The following is a 21019-nucleotide window of genomic DNA, read 5'->3' as shown; positions in this document are numbered from 1 at the left end:
TTTTTTTAAATCTCTTTTACTAAAAAAAGTTAGCCAAATTTTCATGTTGAAAAGAGTATGACTTTCCACAGTAATGTTTCTCATGGCTGCATAAAAGAGCAAAGAGATTAAACAGAGAAGTTGCTTTCATAATGAAAAAGTTCTTTTTCAGGAGATATCAACAAAGCAGAGATCAGAGAAAACCTGTCCAAACTTCATTCAGATAATGATTTATTAATAGCTGAGACAGATGAGAATTTACACATTACAGGCAGAGTCCAGTTCAGACCTGGTTCCACATTTCGTGTGTGACTGAGGTCAGGATTTTGGATCAGTTCATCAAAGCAGCTGACCAGGAAGGGTGCCTCAAACCAAACCCGCCTCTGAAGTCCTTCCAGGGTTTGTGTCTGAGATGTTCGTGACATATCAGAGAGAGCCGCTTTCATCTCTTCTTTTTGCCAGGACTTAAGGAATAGAAAACTGGGTCTGAGGACTCAGAGGAGAGTGTTGCTGTGAGTCAGCTGAGCCACAGTAGGAGATTTTGTGCACATTCTTAGCCCATGACATATTTGAACTAATGAGAATCATGTTACCTTCTAGAGAAATAAGTTAAAGCTGGCACAAATTACCTGCAGAATTGCCACAGATGAAAAATATGCCCACAGACCATTGACACCCATAGGCTGATGTATCATCCCTTGTGTCTCACCTTGGAGCCAAATGGATCCATTCCAGGTTTATTCCACCTTGGACAGCAAATAGAATTTGATCCATACCAGGCCTGTGCAGGTATAGCTCTTCTACTTTCAGCCTTCTGAAAAATACAGGCTGCCACAAAAAGACTGCAGCCAGTAAGTCAAAAGAAGAGATTATTTCCCACTCTACCCCACTCTTTGGCTCTCATGAATAGTCTGAATATTCTGCATCCAGTCATCTGAATAGTCTGCCCAATTCTGTGCTTCTTTGTGGAAGAGAGAGATTGAAAACTGGAGAAAGTCCAAGAACTACTGCTAATACAGCTACAGAGCTGGAACATGCAGAGATGTATGAAAAGATGCGGAGGGAAATGTATTTATCTTGAGAACAGAAAGCTAAATGGGATTCTGCTTGTTGCTTTTGACTACCCAAGGTAGAGTTTTTTAGAAATTATTGTTGTTTTTTTTTTTTCCTTGGATGTGTTAGGATTCTCCCCCTTGCTGTTTTTGAAGATAGGAGTGACATTTGCTTTCTAATAGTACTCAGGAACCTTCCAGAACTGCTGCCACCTTTCAAAGAAAACGCAAAGTGTCCTTGCAATGACCTTGTCCAGATACCTCAGCACTCATGGTTCAGTCTGTTTAGATGTTCCCAAACCTGATTCTCCTCCACTGAAGGTGAGTCTTCCTTGCTTTGGAATTTGCCCTGCTCTTGGGGCCCCAAGATTCATGAAAGGCAGTCTGATTGGTAAATACAGATGGAGAAGGCATAGAGTACTTCATCTTTTTTAGTGTTCTTTGTCACCAGGTCCCCAGTCCCATTCAAAAGCAAACCAAAATTCCCTCTGGGCTTTCTTCTGATCTGTATGTGCTTGCAAAAGCTTTTCCTGCTGCACTTCACCTGTGAAATTCTGCTCCAGGTGGATTTTTGCTCTACTACCCTTGTCCCTGCACTTGGCCAGTGTCATTTGTCCTAGATCACCCCACCCTGCTTCCAGCTCTTGCATGCTTCCTTCTGGGGTTTTCTGAGCCTTCATTTTGAGTTTTTTGGGAGCTCCTTGTTCATCCATGCAGGCCTTCTGCCACCTTAGAGGTGAGATATTTTCGGTTGGAAGAAGCCTGTAATGATCATCTAGTTCACCTGGGGGTCAGGGATGATCAAAAGTTCAAACAGGTTGTTAAGGGCATTGTCCAAATACCGCTTCAACCCTGACTGACTGGAATATCAACAACTTCTGGGAACCTCTTCCATGTTTGATCATCCTTTAGGTAAAGAATTGCTTCCTAGTTCCCAGTCTAAAACTACCCTGGTGCAACTTTGAACCATTCCCAGGTGTCCCATCTCTGGATAGCCAGGAGAAGAGCTCACACAAAAGAAAAAGTAGCTGGATGAGAATATCTAAAACTGTGCTGAGACAGGTAGACTCAGTAATCCTTGGGCAAGAAACACAGGAATAAAGTGGACAATCAGCGAACAAGTCTTGCTTTTGTGTATGGCATTGCTCAGACTGATCTCAGTCCACCAGAGCTCATTTACAGTCTGTCTCTTAGAAGGATGCCCTAAATTGGATGTGGCTCAGAGAAAAGTCTAACAGTGGGATAATTAAGAGCCTCATTTTGTCTAACGGTCTGCAAAGAAGATTGCAGGAAGGTTTTAATTTAAAATCTGTGTCTTTTAAATAAAATATAAGGTTTTAAGTAAACCTTTATTGTAACAGAGAAATATACTAGAGAAGTCTGGTGGGAAAATGCTGAAGGTAGACAAGGAAAAAATAAGAAGAGAGTTCCAATGCTTATCATGGCCAAGACATGACATAAACATCAAAAGGGTGCCATGAATGCCTCCATTTTTGGTATTTTCATATAAAGAAAGACTGGCTCACCAAGGGATATGATTTAGCCAGAAATGGATAATTAGCTCAAAACAGATGTTAATAGGTAAAACTTTATCACCTGTTTTACACAGAAAATTAGATTCAACAATCAAATGTGGGTGCTTTTTTTTCACTGGCTATAAAAATATGTGATTGCTTCCAGAGTCAGAACATTGCTCATTTAAGGGGATTTCATGTAGTTTGCAGAGGAAAAACATTGGAGAATGAGTAGACATGGGAAAACCTGCCATTAGAGAAGCTCCAATAATGAGCTACTCATGTCCTGCAGGAGGCTGTAATTTTTCTGGGAAAAGGAATATCTCAATATGTATAAAACAGAACCTATCACCACGTTTTCTGAGACCTTGCAAATGAATACTGTTCCTGGTTTCTAGTGGTGCCATAAGCCCTAGAAAAGCCTTTGTGTTCTTCTGACTTGGTTGCCTTGCACAGAAAGGAACATCATCCACACTCACAAGAGGATGTGAACATTGTGCAGTTTTGTGAGAAAAGAAAAAGAGTTTAATAGTGTGGTCCATTCTGCACAGTAATGCTAGAAAATGCTGCTTTGTGGTTTCAGTTGGTCATTTGGGTCGTATTTTTAAGTCCTTATTAGAATAAGAAAAGAAGTACTGGAAAAGAAAAAGGCAAAGAGAGAAAATGTTCTGTTATGCTGAGCCCCTTTTTATGATAATTTAGTCTCAAAAAGAGTAATTTCCAGTCAGAGAGGCACAGCAAATCCTGAGTCACTATGAGAGCTTGATTCACTGCCATTTATCTTCTGCACCAGGAGTACACAACTGTGGTTTAACACTCACAGTGTCAAAATGCTTAAAAATTATTCTGATGTTTTCAATCTCTTCAACAGCTTCTTCGTCTTTCAACACTTCGTTCTGTAGGGAAGAATCAGGAATTTTTCCCATCTGTTGTGAAAGTGAAATTATTTCAACCTGCAAATTATTTCAGACTTGGTGGAAGAACAGAGACAGTGATTTGCTGTTAATGTGCCAGTATTTGATGTTCTATCCTTGTCCCAGGATAATTTATAGGGGATAACCATTATTATTATTATTATTTAAACTATGGAATGGAATCTTGAATATGCTTACAAATAGAAATAAAATTATATAGGTTTATGCATCAAAAAATTAATAGTGTTTAGCATGTAACAAACGTTTTTAGCAGTTGGGGTTGGAACTGGATGATCTTAAAGGTCCCTTCCAACCCAAACCATTCTGTGATTCTATGATACAGATGTCTATATCTTATAAAGAAAGAATAGACATCCTCAAAAATGTGAATTCTGTGCCACAAAATGCCAAGGGCAACAGCAGGCCAAAACCAAAATGTAAAGTTTGAGCTAAGTCTTATCTATTTTAAGGTATCTCTAATGAAGGTCTGAATCTTACACATATGAGTGAAACACCAGTGATTCTCACTGTACATAAAGGATTAGAACGGACTGCAACTCTACCTCATGGGAAAATAAAAAACTAAAATTTATTTGTTTGGGATTTAATTTCCAAAATCTTGGAACTTTGTGTGATAGAATCTTCTAGAGCATGTGCAGGAATGCAGTAGAATGCTAATAATAAATTAAATAACATATCTAAAATATGTATCTCCTGACAAATGAAAGAACATTACAGTATTCTGATCTGGGGCTAAAATGAAAACTCAAAATGACCAGACTCAGTCAGGATTTGTCAGTACAGGAAAAGGAAGCCCCTGGATGCTGCTATTATGGCTCATTCCAGGAAAATAGGCAGCACCTCACTGTCCTTTCCATTTTACTTGCAGATTTGATGTCATTAGGGCATGTACAGGTGGAAATTATCCATATTTTAAAGTCCCACCATTTTTAGCCTCAGTGATTATTTCTCTGAGAGGTTTTCAATCTGGTCTTGGAAAGATCAGTTAGGGTGGACAAAAACTCCTCAGGAATTACATGAGCAGTTGCATCCCAGAAATGATTCACAGGAAGAAATCTACTTGGCAAACATTGAATGTTTTATCTTTACACTCTGGGGTTTTTTCTGTTGTTTTTTTTTTGGATTTTTTTTTTTTTTTTTGGTGGGGGGGGGTTTGAGAAATCAGGAGCAGTGTGAATGACACTTTGCCCTATTTCCCTTCTGTAATCCAGTATTCTGGAAGTTGGCTCCCATTTAAATGCCAGGGGAAAAGCATCCTACAACTCAGGACACTGCACTATATTGCCTTGTACTTTAAAAAATAAAATTAATTGGTTGTTAGGAGCCAAACTGCTTATGCCAGCTAGAGGAAACTTTCTCTTAAAGTTTTTCCTCTAAGGCAGGTCCTCAGCTGGTATAAATCTGAGAAGTCTGTTCAAATTAATATAGTTACACAGATTTACATGATCCAACTGCTTGATTTCAGCTAAACTGCTCTTGTCAGAATGCAATTTTTGGTCTAAGGTTATAAATCCTTGACCCACACTGAGGCAAGTAAAGAATCAAAACCTATCATTCTTCTGTTTCTTTTTTTTTCACTTCAAGTTCAAGGAAGGAAAAGAAAAAAGAATCAAATGAGATCTACAATTAAATGTATATAGTCCACGAGGAGGTTTACAAAAAGAAATGAGTGAGATGGATAGAAAGAGAAACAGAGCACATATTGAAACTGTGTGCCCTATTTGCTGAATGTAGCCTTTGTGAAGCCTGATGGATCAGAAAAGAACTGGAAGCTGCAGTGCTCTGTTTATCCAAAAATAAAATATTGCATAGGTCAAGCAAGCACAATGCAATCCCTCCTCCCTTTCACTGGATCTCAGCCTTGACCTGAAAAGCCAACTCTCTAATGTGCTGAAAGCCTTTCAGGTTTCCACTGCAGGAAGGGACTGACAGCTTTCCTGAGCTATGCCAGGAATAAGATAGATGTAAAAAAATTAATCAAGATCCAATTTAGCAAGAGCTTGAGCACACATGTAACTCCCTTTACCCTCCAAACTAGGCACTCACTAATACAAATTACTAAATTAGTGTGAATTAGAAAAAAAAATCCCAAACTGAGAGAAATCTTGTGGGAAAAGATTCACAGTTACATTATGCAGAAATATACCTAAAATTAATTTGGATCAGTTTTATCCTCTCCTGTCCTTTTTAAACATCTATAAAAATTGGTAAAAATACTCCTTCAGCAGTGGAGGGGGGGAAATTAAAATGAAGTTTAAAGCCTCTGATAATCATCAGGGTCCTCACTTTTATCAAAAATGATGTATGTGTATATGTATATTTAGTGAAAGTTCAGCCAATACTGGAGCCAAAACAGGACATTTTTAACTCATAACAAATTTCCAAGTAATTTATAATCTTCTGATGGCAAAAAAAAAAAGGTCACAATTCTGAGGAAAACTTGCTGAGACCATCTCACTCTCTTCTCTTAGATATGTTTACAGTTATCTTGCCAGAACACATGGTTATTCATTCGTTCTTGTCTGATCAAGCACAGCTTCAATCTGACCTTCAGAATAACAGGCTGATACATCCCTTTCAAAGGGGACTGTGAAATCCCTGATCTCTCAGAAAACTGGCAAGCAGAGAGAATGCTACCAACAGGTGAATATCAAAAGTTTCATAATTTCCTTCAGGTAAATCTCCAAAAATCCCGGTTCATCTAAAAATTAGGTACAAACACTACCTGCAATGAGTTCAGTAGTGCCAACATATCTATCACTGTATGGACTAACTGTGGGAAGAGGGACACAGCTGACCCCATCCCAAATATCCAGGTGGTTCTCTTGGATTTGAGAATTGATCCACTGTGATACCTGTGAGCTGGAATCACCATCCCTGTAGGGATTTAAAGGATGTGGCAACTGGGGACCTGGTTTAGAGGTGGCCTTGGCTGAGCTGGCTAAACACTTGGACAAAATGTAAAACATTTTTTCTAACCTAAACAATTCTGTGAGTCTATAATTCCATAAAAAGCCCTGAGGTCCTTCCTAGTTTGTTGCACTTGTGTATCTGTTGATCTAATTTCAACAAGAAATGAACCTGAAATACATAAAGTAAGTAAAATTAACAAAGTCTTATTTGTTGCATTTTTTTGAAATGTATTTTATTTAGGAATATAGGAAAAAGAAAAGGTACTGTTGAAGTACTTTCTGTAATTCATTTGTTTTTCTTTAAAAAGGCCATACATTTGTTTCAGTTCTTTTTCCACTAGTCAAATCTTGGATATCCTCACACAGACTGCGAAAAAAAAAAAAAAAACAAAACCCTACAACTAAAATTTTAACTCAAGACAAAAAAAGGCTAAGAATGTATTGATATTTTAAATTTATTTTTCATGTGATTGTCCTTTTCTCTTTGGCAATATGGGTACAGTATCCAACACATTCTACAGCTCTGGGATGCATTTGCACCTTCTTAATCTGTTGCTGTTTTACAGCAGAACATTGCAGTGTAGAATCAGAGAGTCGTGGAATGGTTTGTGTTGGATGGGACATTCTGCCATGTGCAGGGATATCTTACACTAGAGCAGTGCCTGAATTCCTCACATTGATGTTCTGGGGAAGGATTTAGGAGTGGTGGACCCATCCGTAGTGGTCGGCCGCCCTTACCTGGCATTTACTCTTTAACAGGATGTGGGGACAGCAGCACTGGTGAGTAAAGAGGAGCAGCAGTTACAAAATCCAATGCTAGGTGTTTTTTATGTTTGCTTGGTTGTTTTTTTGTTTTGGTTTTTTTTTTTTTTTTCTGGGAAAATGTTCACACTATTCTGATTTTTCCTGTGATTCTACTAAAGTCAAGGTAATCTGTTTACAATAGAGAGAAAAGGCAACAAAAATAAAGAAATAGTGTTAAGAGCAAATCCTTGCCAGGCATAACTCCTCGCACAGTTACTGAAATCATACCTGTGTCCATCTTGTTAAATGCTGATCCCTAAATCCAGAGGCAGTCACTGAGACACAGAGCTCCTCCACTGGAAAGCAGACAGGGACAGACAATTAATGCAGGATGATGGTATCAGAGGGGCCACGTGTTTCCCAAGCCTTTTTCCATAAAATGCACCATGTTTGGGGCTGCAGTTAGAAACTTGCTCAGTGACTGGAAAGAGTGAAAGGCTTTGAGGGTGCTGGTGTTGGGCATGGGGACAGCTGGGCTCAGGATGCACAAACAACATTTCCAAAGCCTGTGTTGAGCAGTGAAGCCCCAAACACACACCAGGGATCAAACATCTTCCTGAGGTATGGATGGACCTTATGATCTTTAGAGATCTTTTCCAATAACAGTGATTCCGTGATTCCAAAGGACACATTTCTGTAATAAATACAAAAACAAAGACAAAATTAGAGAAACTTTCAAACTAAAGAACATAAACTCAGTTTATTTTCTTTCCAGAACTTCCCAGCTACAAATTTTCTATTTCTTTGGTCAGGATCGGTCTCATGCCCCTCATGTTGTTGTCTTTTAAAAACCATTAACAAATCCAGTGGCCAAACCACATATTTAAATGCTCACATTAATTACCCTAAAATATCAGATTAACATCTCTATGAGTGCCTGATCTTTAACAGATAAGATGTTTTCCTCCTTGAGCTCCTGAATATGAAACTTGCACCCTGCAGCCATGAAGAACAGCCTAGAGACAGCTCTGTAGTGGAGAAAATGCACCATCCTTTGTTCCACAAATACTTAAAATGGGAATAATGCACCTTTTAATTTTTTTCATTTTTGCAGTGTACATAGACAGAAATTGTAAAGCAAAAAGGTAAAGCAAACAAAACTCTGAACAGGAATAAAAAGGATGTTTAAGGGGGGGGAAAAGGGGTTAAAACTTCACAGGCACGAAATGATGAATTCTAAGATTTCTCTAACACCTTCAATCACCCCAGAAATCAAAACGCAGGGATGTGCATCCGTGCACAAAGGCTGGAAACTCTTTGGATCCGCTCCTGCTCCTGATCACAGGAGTTTCTCTCCTCTGACCGCTCATGATGGGGCCCTTTCATTATCTTTCAACCAGCCGATAATTAGCAAGTTTCGTAACAATCCTGTCAGATGAGCAGCCTGGGGAAGGGAAAGGAATCTATTATGTGGCCAGAGCCTTCTGTCTGCCCGATCTCTTAAGCAGATTGGAGCGGGGCGGCCGTGGCGCTCCAGCGCCCCAGGTGAAGGCGGCGCGGGGCTCCCGGGGGTTATCGAACCTGCCAGGGCTTGGGGCAGAGCAAAGCCTTCCGCCGGGAAAGGTCCTCCCAAGTGCTGCCACCGCATCTCCAGGATTATCCCCCCCTGCATCAACACATCATCTGGCTTTAAACTTCAACCCCTCTGGCGAAGCGCAGGCTCCGAGCGCCGCTCGCCCCCTCCCCGCTCCTCCCCGTCCCTCCTTATCCTTTAGTCCCGGCTTTTCCCCGCTCCCGAGCAGCCACGGGCTGCGGCCGGCACCGCTGCCAAGCACCGGGCTGGATTAGCTGGGAGCCAATAGCTGGGGGTCAGGATTAAGAGGCCAGCATGCACTTTAATACAAGCTGCCTATAATTAATGGCATTATTAATAGCTTGACTGAAAAATTCATTAAAAAATCCATTAAAAATAAATACCCTTTTACAAAAGGCATCGCCTTGGGTAAGAAAAACAGAAAAAAAGATAAAGGAAAATTGATTGGTGGTTTTCAGTTTGCAGAAAGACAGACCATAGTTCAAGCTGATTAAAATTGAACATTTTAGATTAAGCACCCTTGCCAAAATATTCTCTGTAGTTACCCAATATGAAAATATTATGAGATGTCACATTTTACATTTTTTATATGTGAAGGTTTTAACATGAGGCACATCTACCACGTGCATACGCACTCAGATGTGCCCATGCACATGTCTCTATGCTCATACTTAGAGGCAACTTCTTTCCTGAGATATTTTTTCTCCCTCAGGAGCATCAGAACTCCTCCTGCAACAGAGGGTAAACTGTAAGAGATAAACTCTGAGACTCTACTGCAGAAAGAGTTTTCAAATGCTGCAGAGCTTCCTGCCAGCACGTATCTTCACCTCTCCCTTCCCAGACCTAATTGTTGCAACTAAGAAAAAGAAAAAAGAAAAGGAAAAAATCAAATCTAAAATGTACATCCTTTTGTTGCAGGTGTGTGTTTGTCTTCAGATTTCACTTCTCAGTGCTCATCCTTTTGAGTATGCAGAACAAAGAGCTAAAAAAGCAGCTAAAACTGATTGTCATATATGCTAAGGCCTCCTAATGCCTCTCTAGTAGTGCAAAAGGCAAATAAGAGTGAGCAAAAGGATATTTTATGCAATTTTTTACTCCTTTTTACATTGTGTGAGGGGTGTAGAGCAGACTCACACTCAAGACTTTGAACTTTTGTGTCTAAATCTTTGTTCTCCAGAATGAATCTCACAAAGTTATGGGTGAGAATATAAAATAACAGGAATCCTGCACTATTTTTCTTAACTCCAGCACTAAAACTGGAAATTCTGTCAAGGCCGACACTGATTTATAACCCATAGGTGAAGATCATGCTTGGACATCAGCATGGCCCATTTCTAAAGCCCCAGTTTCTATCTTCTTATAACCTCCAGATATGTCACAGAATCACAGAATGCTTTGGGTTGGAAGGGGCCTTAAAGCTCATCCCTGCCATGGGCAGGGACACCTTCCACTATCCCAGGCTGCTCCAAGCCCCTTCCAACCTGGCCTTGAACACTTCAGAGGGATGGGACATTTACTGTGTTTTAAGAAGAAGGAAAATATTTGATGGATCATACCAGATTTAGTGTCTAAACAGTGATTGACAGCCACTAAAAGCAGATGCAGGAGTGAAAAGGGATCTCTGACAGAACAATCTCCTAATCCCCAAGAATCACAGCTTTGTTTAAAGCAGACAAATCATCATGATAAAGCAGGATCCCCTTTCCCTCCCCCTAAACAGGAGCTGGTTAAGGATGTAAAACCCAATCATTGCTTCATCTGCCAACTTGGTTGCTGCTTCCAGCATCCAAGCTCTGCAGTCGGCACAACCTCTGCCAGCCCATAACACAAAAAGTTCACTTTCCATCACTGTTACGCCACAGACAGGGAGGGTGACTCATGTGAGAGTGTCTCACTTGCTGTTACCATCCATTGGAAATCCAGCATGGAGTATCAGTGAACTCTCTCACACTTCATCCCAGGAAAGCAGAAATATCTCTCCTTGGCTCCGCGTTCCCTCTTGGCTCCTCCTGCTGCCAGCTGTTACGTTTAATGGCCATCAAACTGTTTGTGCCTCCAAATTAAAAGTCTCCTGGAGGCTATGGCAGATCCTGCCTTTCCTCCTGAGGAATGCAGTGATTCCCTGCTCCGATGGATGGCCCTTGTGCTGTCTAATGAATATGGTAAAGCTGGTTTTGAGGCTGCAGCAGTGGGGTTTTCCTGCCCTTAACAACGTGTAACAAGCAGTAAAAATTTCACTCCACGACTAGACTTTCCCAGAAGATATTCTAAGAGATAAACGCTGTAAGATCCCATAACTGGGCTGGCGTTTGTGGGTGAGTCACTCTGGTTCTTTGATCAATGCTGTAATTTTACAATGTTACAGAAGAGCATGCAGTTGGGACTGCCAAAAAATGTGCCTCCCCTCAATTATATTTTTAACATCAGGTGTTGAAACATTTGGTGAAACCTTTCAGAACTGGGTGTTCAGGAACTATGGGCACAGAACTCACCCCAAGAAAAATGTCACAAATCGGACTACATCCCATGTTTTTGTATCTGCATAATTTACAAGACTATTTCCAATATTATTTATTTAAAAAATGGTGATGAAATCGACTGAAATCTAAAAGTTTCACAGGAAGAAACCTATTTGACCTTTTTTTTCAAGCTAAAAAATATCCATAATTTTAAAAATGATCAACATTTAAGTTTTAATTTTCAATTTTCACTTCACACCTTCCAGTGAAATTAAATAGATCTTCTGTTAGTTTTTTTATCTAAATATTTGAAAATTATCTATAATTTAGAATTTTCATCCTTGTTTTAAGCACAAAAATCTTCAAACACCTATTCATCATCATATTCTATCCTATTTGGTTTCCTTTAACATGATGGCCATGGGTCATTTAGAATGTGAATTTAACCTGAGGACAAAATTTTCCTTTGCAATTAGTCAGCACAAATCCTGTTCATTCCCAGTAAAAGGTGATCAAGTTGATTTTGTTTTGATATCACAATTCAAGCAAATTATTTCTGCTTTCAGCGAGGTGCAACCACCTCTAGTGGCAGAAATTAGCCACCTGCTAAAAGGCTGTGGCAAAGCCACACAGTTTAAGGGGAAAAAAAAAAGAAATTATGGAAAAAAGGATATTAGGAAGGAAATTTTCCCTATGAGGGTGGAGAGGCCCTGGCACAGGTTGCCCAGAGAAATGTCCAAGGCCAGGCTGGATAGGGCTTGGACAGCCTGGGATAATGGAAGGGAGTTGTGGTTGGAACGAGATAATCTTTAAGGTTCCTTCCAACACAAATAATTTTGTGACTCTAAAAGAGTGATAATTTAAATCTAGTGCTCTATACTGATATCAGTTAAAATTTGGTAGTTTTTCTTCTATCATAAAAAGAGGTACTGGGCATTTTCAAAACTGAAAGGTTGCAGAGGTGAACGTCTGCTTCAAAACTACCCTTCAAAAATCATGAGCTTCTGGTCCATTACCAACATATGGAAAAGAGTGTTTCCACTGAGACTTGACTATACTGATCTGAGCTCCTCTGTCATCCCAGCACCTCCGTGCTTCCAGGATCCAGTCACATTTAGACAGGTATTTAGCTCAGGTATCTCTGCATGATGTTTCAGATCTTGGTTTTCCCTGTAATTCTTTCATTCATCCTGGTTATTTATTTTATCAAACATTAGGAGTGAGATTCATTTGACTGAAGGTAGATCATTACAGTTCAAATTTTTGTGCCAAGATCAGCCACAGCAAATCCTCTCCCCAGTCAAAATTGGAAAAAAAATACTCCAGGATTGTGTATTTTCTCATCCTGAAGTAGATATCTAAAACTTGAAGATAAATTACCTTTTGAAAGTAGTTGTTGCTATCCATTAAATATAGTAAGATTTCCTATGGATTAGCTCTGATCAGCTATAGGAAATATCACATCTCAAAGTGAAATGAAACTAATTGAACTTCATCTAAAAGAAATTTAAAAATCTGTATTATAAAAATTAAATTTCAGTGTGATTTATGGCAGACTGAATGGAGAAAAATATATTACATATGCTACTTTGATAGAAATTTTATAAACTGTAACAAATAACTGAAAGAAATTAAATGTCATTTAGATTTACCTTGTGTTTGCTTTGAATTTCAGGCTGTGTGATTTGATATTAGGAGGGTAACACAGGTGCCTAAATCTAGGCCAGTAATTCTGGTAGTGGTCCAGTAGAGTATCTGCAACATCCACACAGGAAGAGAAGATTTGATGAGAGAGACTTGAGCCTAAAAACCAGGTGCAACACCTTGGCACAAAGGTGTTGGTGCATCTAAATATCCTATTTCAGTTAGAAGTTGAATTTAAAAAAATTACTTTACCTCTCAGAAAGAAGTGAGATTCAGATGATGAGAATGAGTGGGCAGAACTCCAGGTGTGGGTAACAGTGGTATCCAGCCTATCCCAGGCTGTGGGTGTCTTAAAAGTGATCATCTCACAGAAGGTACTGCTAAAATTAACCTTTTTGGCAATGAGAGACATCACCTACACAACCTGAGGTGAAGCATTTGCTTGGTTGCTGTTAGAGCCCGAGGGCACAGTGAAATAAGGAGTGTGTACCCATGAAAAGCGTTAGGTACCGGAAGAGATTAGCACTGATAATATGGAAAAGAAATAAAATGCAAGTTTTAAGAAGGGATTTGAAGAGTTTTCAGGAGGCTTCACCTGTCATGGTTAATATCTACTGCAGCACTCTGATCATGAAGGCCAGGAAACTCTTCTCAGGTCTGTGTCCATAATCAGGTCTTGTAATAATGGCTCGAAATAAAATGGAGAAATGTAATCACTTTTGTTTATCACAAAGAAATTATTTGATAAGGATCTGTGAGATCATACCTAGGAAAATGGGCCACATTTCATCTGCACAAGGAAGAAAAGCAAAATAAAAATTATACCCGTGGAGATTCTTACCTACAAAGACTGCATGAAGTGGGGTTTAGCAAAGTGAAGCCAATGGGTGGAGCACCTGTTGGGCAGAATTTTGTTTCACATCTTTACATTTTTTTATCAGTTTACTCCTGGTCAGACCCTCTCCAAAATAGTTTCCTCCAAAAAAAGTGGTACTCATTTCTTTCTCTGATGCTCCAGAGGGGAAGCACAAGTGGCAGAAGGAATGGAGAAAAGGGACCTGGATGTCAGGGCAAGGTGTCAAGTTGTGGGGCTCATCTGCTCTTTCCAGCCCTAGAGCCACCCTTGACTCTTTCACAAAATATCTTCATCCCATGATGCTACAGACAGCACAGCCCAGAAAAAGTGGATGTTCCTTGGTCTTTATGCACCAGAAATCACTGAAAGAAATTCTCCAACCTGTATATAGGACAGGCTGGTGAAGGACCTGCCATGTGCCTTGTCTCTTCTAACATTTCATGAAATCCATTATTCCATCTCTTGTTCTCTCTGGTCAACATCTACTGCACATGAACTAAAATGAGGAGTTCTAGATTGAGTATTAGGAAAAATTTCTTCCCTGGAATGCTGGTCAGGCATTGCAACAGGCTGCCCAGAAAAGTGGTGATGTCACCATCTGTGGAAGTGTTCAAAAATGTATAGATGTGTTTAGGGACATGGGTTAGTAGTGGACCTGGCAGTACTGTGTTGATGGTTGGACACAAAGATCTTAGAAGTCTTTTCCAGCTGCCATGATTCTGTGATCCTAAAAATCACCACAAAAAAAAGCACCAGAATAGACTCTAGCCTGGCTGCACTTTGGGTGACTTTTCTCAAGACAAGGTATTATCCCCCAGATAAATTATTTCATTTTTTAAAGAAGAAACTAATCTTGTCCCTGACAAGAACATTTCATTCCAAGAATTTCTTCTTGTTAGCTAATGTTTGAAAACTAAAAATATTTTCTTTTCTTTTCTTTTCTTTTCTTTTCTTTTCTTTTCTTTTCTTTTCTTTTCTTTTCTTTTCTTTTCTTTTCTTTTCTTTTCTTTTCTTTTCTTTTCTTTTCTTTTCTTTTCTTTTCTTCTTTTTCCAAGTCTACATGAACTCCTTCTTCTGGAGGACTCCAAACCTGGAGATTTAATCAGTAGGGTGGGGACTCTTATGACGTTACCCACTGGCTAAATAAGCCACTTTCAGTTTGTGCACACAGATTTGATACTTTTCCAGCATCAGATTGCATCTCAAAAAGATTTCTTTTATCTTTATCCTTGTTCAAACAAGATGTCTGGGTGGTAATATTTCCGTTCTCTCTCAGCCTACAGAGTCCTAACAATAACACACTTCATATGGGTTAATCAAACTGAGATAATAGTGTCATAACTGAGCCAAAATTCTGGAAATCTCATATAGCAGCAAGAGAAACAACAATTCATCGAAATTTTCCTGTGCCAATGCAATGAATAAAACCGGAATTGTACTGTTGTGAGTATCTACACAACACTGTAGAGACTACAGGCAGGTTTTTCTTTCAGGGAAGTGGTTCTCAATTATTTTTAAGATAATCAGCTTTGTTTTCTCCAAATGACCTGCTATTCCCATTTACTAACAACATGGATAACTTGATTAACCTGAACTTTTAAATTCTGGAAGTTTAAAATTCCCTTGAATTAGGAATTATTGCCCATTATAGTTCCCCATTTAAATGCTATTTCACCCCTTCAGCTTCACTTGTTATCCCAATGCATCCCAAGAAAGTTTCCTTCAGCTCCTAAATAATCACTCTTCAAGCCTTGACAATTACACTCAGAATATTTGCATACTGTTATTAGGCTTCTGTTAACCATCTATGAGCAAAGCTTTATTTATTCTACCCTTGTACTTGTTCCTAATAATACCACCATTCCCAGCTTTGATCTCCTTGTTCTTGGAATAATTCTTGCATGTTGTCAGCACCTTTTTATTTTGATGATGTTGACAACAAAATCTTTTTCCAGGTGAATTTGCCGGGACTTACCTAGAGATCTTCCCTTCCTGAACTGGGATATAACATGCTCCTGTATGCAAACTCTTAGGTTACTTAGTTTCCCAGCCCCGTACCTCTCAGGATTGCCAAACAGAGATCATCTGTACTGGGTAATTTAAGTGAGACAAGGTGGCTCAGGGCTAGGACTAAATCCCTGATTCCTGAACCTCTCATCACTCAGCTGGTTTTCATACCTGTGTAGGTAGAGACTGTGAATTCTGAAAAAGTGAAGTTTTTTTCCTTTCAATTTTAGAGGGAGCTCAGAAAAAATATGAAGAAGGACTTCTGACAAGAGCATGGTGTGATAGGACAAGATGTAGTGGCATTAAACTAAAAAAAAAAAAAAATAAGGGAGATTTATATGAGATATTAGGAATTTTTTTTTCCTTGGGAGTGTGGTTAGGTCCTGGCACAAGTTGCCCAGAGAAACTGTGGCTGCCCCATCCCTGGAAGTGTCCAAGGCCAAGATGAATGGAGTTTGGAGCAACCTGGTATAGTGGAAGGTTGGCAGAAGGTTGGAACTGAAAGAGCTTTCAAGTCCCTTCCAACCCAAACTGGTCCATGGTTTAATGATTACACAAAAAGGAATGCAAAGATAAAGAAGGGAAAGGCTGCTTAGGAAGGAAACAATTAATTTATGCTGCTGGTGGCTGGAAATGCCCTTTGTGTTAAGATTTTAACTAAAATTAAGATAGGAAAGTCATATCAATGCCTTATTCTTCTACTCTATAACATTGGTCACCTTTTCACTTTACAGTCAGGTTTGGATAATTGAGGAAACCCATATGGCTACAGTACTTTCATGGCACACCTAATTAGAACAATAGAAATTGAACTAAAAGCAAATTATTTGCACAAGTAGCAGCATTTTTATTTTTAGATGCATATTCCTCTCAGCTGTCTGCCCAAGCACTTTGTAGTCTGCTCTGTTCAGGCCTCCATCAACAGCTGAAAGACATTAGTGTAGCTGCATGTGTGCTACTCTGTATGCAAAAGATATCAATGAGTATTAACTAAATTTGCAAGAGGAATTAGGATCAGTAATAAATGCTTTAGCAAAGAGGCTTTTGGGAATAAAAAATATATCTTCAGGCAAAATTCTCATAAACTAGACATCATCTTTGATTTGCAGTTTATAGTATTTTCTTCCCTGTGTCCAATATTCCCAGCTTCAGCGCTCCTGTTCTGTTTGGTGTGATTGACTGTGTAGGGTATGAGGGCAGTTCTGGAGGATAAAAAGTTAAGTTCTGGAGGATAAAAGTCAATGCAGTCATGAACCCAGGGAAATAAAGAACATAAATTTCAGTTTGTACTAACCAAGCCAGGCTGAAACCTGTTAGATTCACTCACTGGTCCTAATACACAAATACTGTGCCAATGGTAACCAATATAGTGGCAGAACACAGCCTTTTGGGTGAAAGAGCAAAATATGGCCATGCGTGCAGGGAGGAGGCAAAGATGAATGTTTCTGGGATGCTCCCTTCCCATTCCACATAACACCAGCTGTCAGACTCAGACCCACTGGGAGTTTCACCTCAGTAACAGTTTTGAGAGCTGGCCTTAAGTTGTTGTCCACCTCTGCTTCGGTAGATTCAGAGTGCATGAGGCCAGAAGGGGCCATTAGAATTCTCTTGCCTGATCTCCTGTGTAATAAGTGGATTATTATGATCTCCTCTGTCCTTTAAGTCTTTAGATCTTAGTCTTTAGACATTGTTGCATACCTTAGCTTTTGAAGAATTATCCCCAAAAGGATTTTTTCCTTTTTTTTCCCCTTTCAGTTTTAAATGACCCTATTAATGGAGCTTCTACCAGTGACAAGTTGTTTAAAAGTCACTTTAGGACTATTTTTCCCCCTTCTGGTAGTCGGCTTCTACATTCCTTTAATTAAATTAATTCCATTGCTCATGGCAATGTCCACACCCTAAATAATTCTTCACCTTTTTTGGCATTTAAACCTTTCAAATGACTGTAGGCAATTTTTCTAGTTCTTTTTAGTCATTTCCTAGCCAAGCTACATGGATATTAGTTTTTTCAGATTTGTCCTCATAAGACAGCCCTCCCCAGCCTCTTCAGTTATGTCTCAGCCTTGTTCTTCACTACCACACAGACAGAGCTCTGAGTTCTCTTCCTGCATTAACCCATCCAGCCCAAACAGGGTGTGGGAAAAATTCCCAACTTGAGGAGTCCATCAAAGCTGCCATTGACTTCATTCAGTGTTGGAGCAGGACTTAAAATTTGTGTGGTTCCTTTTGGTGAATGATACAAGGAAATTAGTTAGAAGCTCTGTAATGTTATCTCTGAAAAACATTTTCCTTTCTATGTCCTGACACAACCTCATGGCTATTTTTCAGATCACTTTTATTTCAAGTAATTTTGCCCTTTTTTTTTTTTCCTGGGTCTCACTTGTCACTCAATCTTTTTGCATGAATTTGTGAGGTTTTTTTCATTCAGGGTGTTTTACCTTGAGTTTTTCAGGCTGAATTTTATTTCACATCTCTTGCCAGTGTATTCCCTTTGTGCCCCTCTGTATTATTCCTCTTTCCCCTAAGGTGACTTCTCCATCCCTGGTATGCTCTCACTAAGATGAGGTTTTATTGTGCCCCTCAGTTTCTAACTGAGTGTCCTCATTTCAAAGAGGTATCAACTGATTATATTTTGCAAATGCAATTATAACCTGCTATTTACAATAACCTTCCTTCAAAGCAATAATGAGAACTTCCAACTTTTATTTTGCTGTGTGGTATAAGCAAGAGGATCTCACTAGGACAGCTGTACAATTCTCCACATTATTCAAAGGAATTCTAGTTTTCATTAATTTCTTGCTGAGGGTTTTCATTACATTTTCAGCCCATACAATAAACTTATTAGTCAAGCCAGTGCAAATTAATGTGCTGAATTAGATTTTGAGTCTAATACTTGGCAACTACCTATTATACAGTAATACATAAAATACTGTTAGGGTCATAACAGTATCTGTCTGTACCTTACCATCCATTCATAATATATACACTAATATATATTATATATATTAATATATTCAAATCAAATATATTATTTACATCTTAGGAAATATAAATATATGTGTGTGTAATGTGTTTTGGTACATACACACCTAGTAAGACACTATGCATGCCTTTAAAACACTCAGTAGCCAAGAGAAAGTGTCTGAAAAACTTCAATTTTGTCACTCAATGTGAAAAGAAGAGCAAAAACCAAGTTGGCAACATCAAAACCAGTGAGAAGGTGCATGATTAGATCATGGAATTTATCTCTAAGAGAACTTTGCAACATAAAGCCTCAACTAATTTAGAAAAGTGCAGGTAGTTACAGAATAGGATGCTGAGTATTAAAATGTAAAGTGTTGATTGTGAATAGAGTAGAAAATTACATCATTTGGAGCTTAAATACTATTTCTGTGAAAGTGAGGATACAGGAGGGACCCATGATTGCCATGACCATCTCATCATGGAGGATCCAATTTGACTGCCTACAAGTGTATAGACACTGTCATCCTCAATTCCCCGGAGCATCCAAGGCATTCTTATGGGACTGACAGATACAAGATCAATAGAAACCTTATATTCCTTCAGAGTAGCACAGCCCTGACACTGTAAGATTATATTTGATGTACAAGAATATGCACCCAGATGTAGCCTCAGTTTCTGCACCATCACAAAGGGCACTGGATGGCCCCAGATGGCTGCTCAGGCAATCTGTGGCTGCCCTGGAAGTGTTCAAGGCCAGGCTGGACAGGGTTTAGAGCAAGTTGGGATAGTGGAGGCATCCCTGTCCATGGCAGGGATTTGGAATGGGATCATCTTTAAGGTCCCTTCCACCCCAAGCCCTTCTGTGATTCTGTGATTCTAAGATATCCCCGCTTTGTTCCTTTAAATCAGTTTCATTAGACAGATTTCCTTAGGAAAAAAACTCCTCTACCAATGTGTGTTATAATTCAAACTTTATGTGGGTGCCTACCTGTCAGTCTGTGCATTTCCTAACCTGTAAGGAAATCCATAAAATCCATCTTGACAGTGGCTGCTCACTGCTTGTTTTTTGGTGATATGGAGGAGCTCTTGTACAGGATTAGCCAATTTGTCCAAAATCAGGGACGAAGCCTGTGCTAGAGCTTGGAACAGCTTATAGGTCAAAACTGATTTTCTCCCCCTGTGTGGACAGAGTGACATTAAGTTAGAGGGAAAAAAAACCCAAAAAAACTATTGCAAGGCAGTAATATTAAGCCAAAATCAAACTTTAACCCTTGATGTTTTTGAGTACAGATCACTGCCAAGGACCATTTGCCATGTCTGCATTTCTCTGTGTTTTAATGAACTTAGGCTGAGAGTTGAGAGTATTGCAGGATGCAAAGCAGTCCAACAGCCCAATACATTTATGAAAGCAAATAAAGCTTCCAAAATAATTTTGGTGCTGCCTATACTTTGGCACTCTGCAGACACTTGTCCAGTGCTGAGACCAGCTGTCATGGGAAATCCTGCACCAAACTCTTTAATCCTCTGAACCTCTGAAACCATGGATGACCATAACAAGAATTCTCATGGGAAGGATCCATGACCAGTTCCACCTCCTGATTCAGGCCCAGACATTCTGGGGGACAGTTCTAGATGGCCAGAGACACTCTAAAGACTAAACAGCAGACAAAACTGAGTTCTAGTGCCTGGCAATGTTATGAAGTGTTAAATTCACCTATGTAGCTACTGGGTCAGCTCAGCTATTTGCTTGGTTGTTCTCTCCTGAAGAACAATCTTATTGCTAACATGAATTTTGATTACATATTTTCTAAACTGAATAATAAGGGTTACAAATTCTCATTTTGCAATAAATAAAAAATAAATAACTAGAAAGAGAGAAAAAGAGAAAAAAAGAGAGAAAATAATGTTGAAATTGAAGTGTTAAAACACGCTATTTTAACATTATTGGATTAAAATATTTATTTCCCTGTATACAATTTTTCATGTTAAAGTGGTCTTTATTTTATGTAAAATGCAAATTTTGGATTTAAAAACTCCATCACACGCACACACACAAACACATGGCAAAACCAAACGCAAAAAATAGAACCCCATAACAAAACCAGATACCCATATATTACTTAAAGTGGTTGGGAAATCAAGTAGAAAGATGTGAAAGTAGGATTTTCAGAAGCACCTACATGATTTGGGAGCAGAAGTCTCATGTAAAGACGTGGTTTTATCTACCAAAGTGTCTTGCCCAAAGTTATCCCACAGACCAATGACATACCAGGAGGACCTTTGAAATGAGTGCATATTTAATTTCGTAATTTATTTATCATTTGTCTGACCTACTGTGTCCTAATGTTCCTCTCCACCA

Source organism: Anomalospiza imberbis, chromosome 3 (genome assembly GCF_031753505.1).
Source record: "Anomalospiza imberbis isolate Cuckoo-Finch-1a 21T00152 chromosome 3, ASM3175350v1, whole genome shotgun sequence".
Lineage (NCBI taxonomy): Eukaryota > Metazoa > Chordata > Aves > Passeriformes > Viduidae > Anomalospiza > Anomalospiza imberbis.
This window is presented reverse-complemented; position numbering follows the sequence as displayed.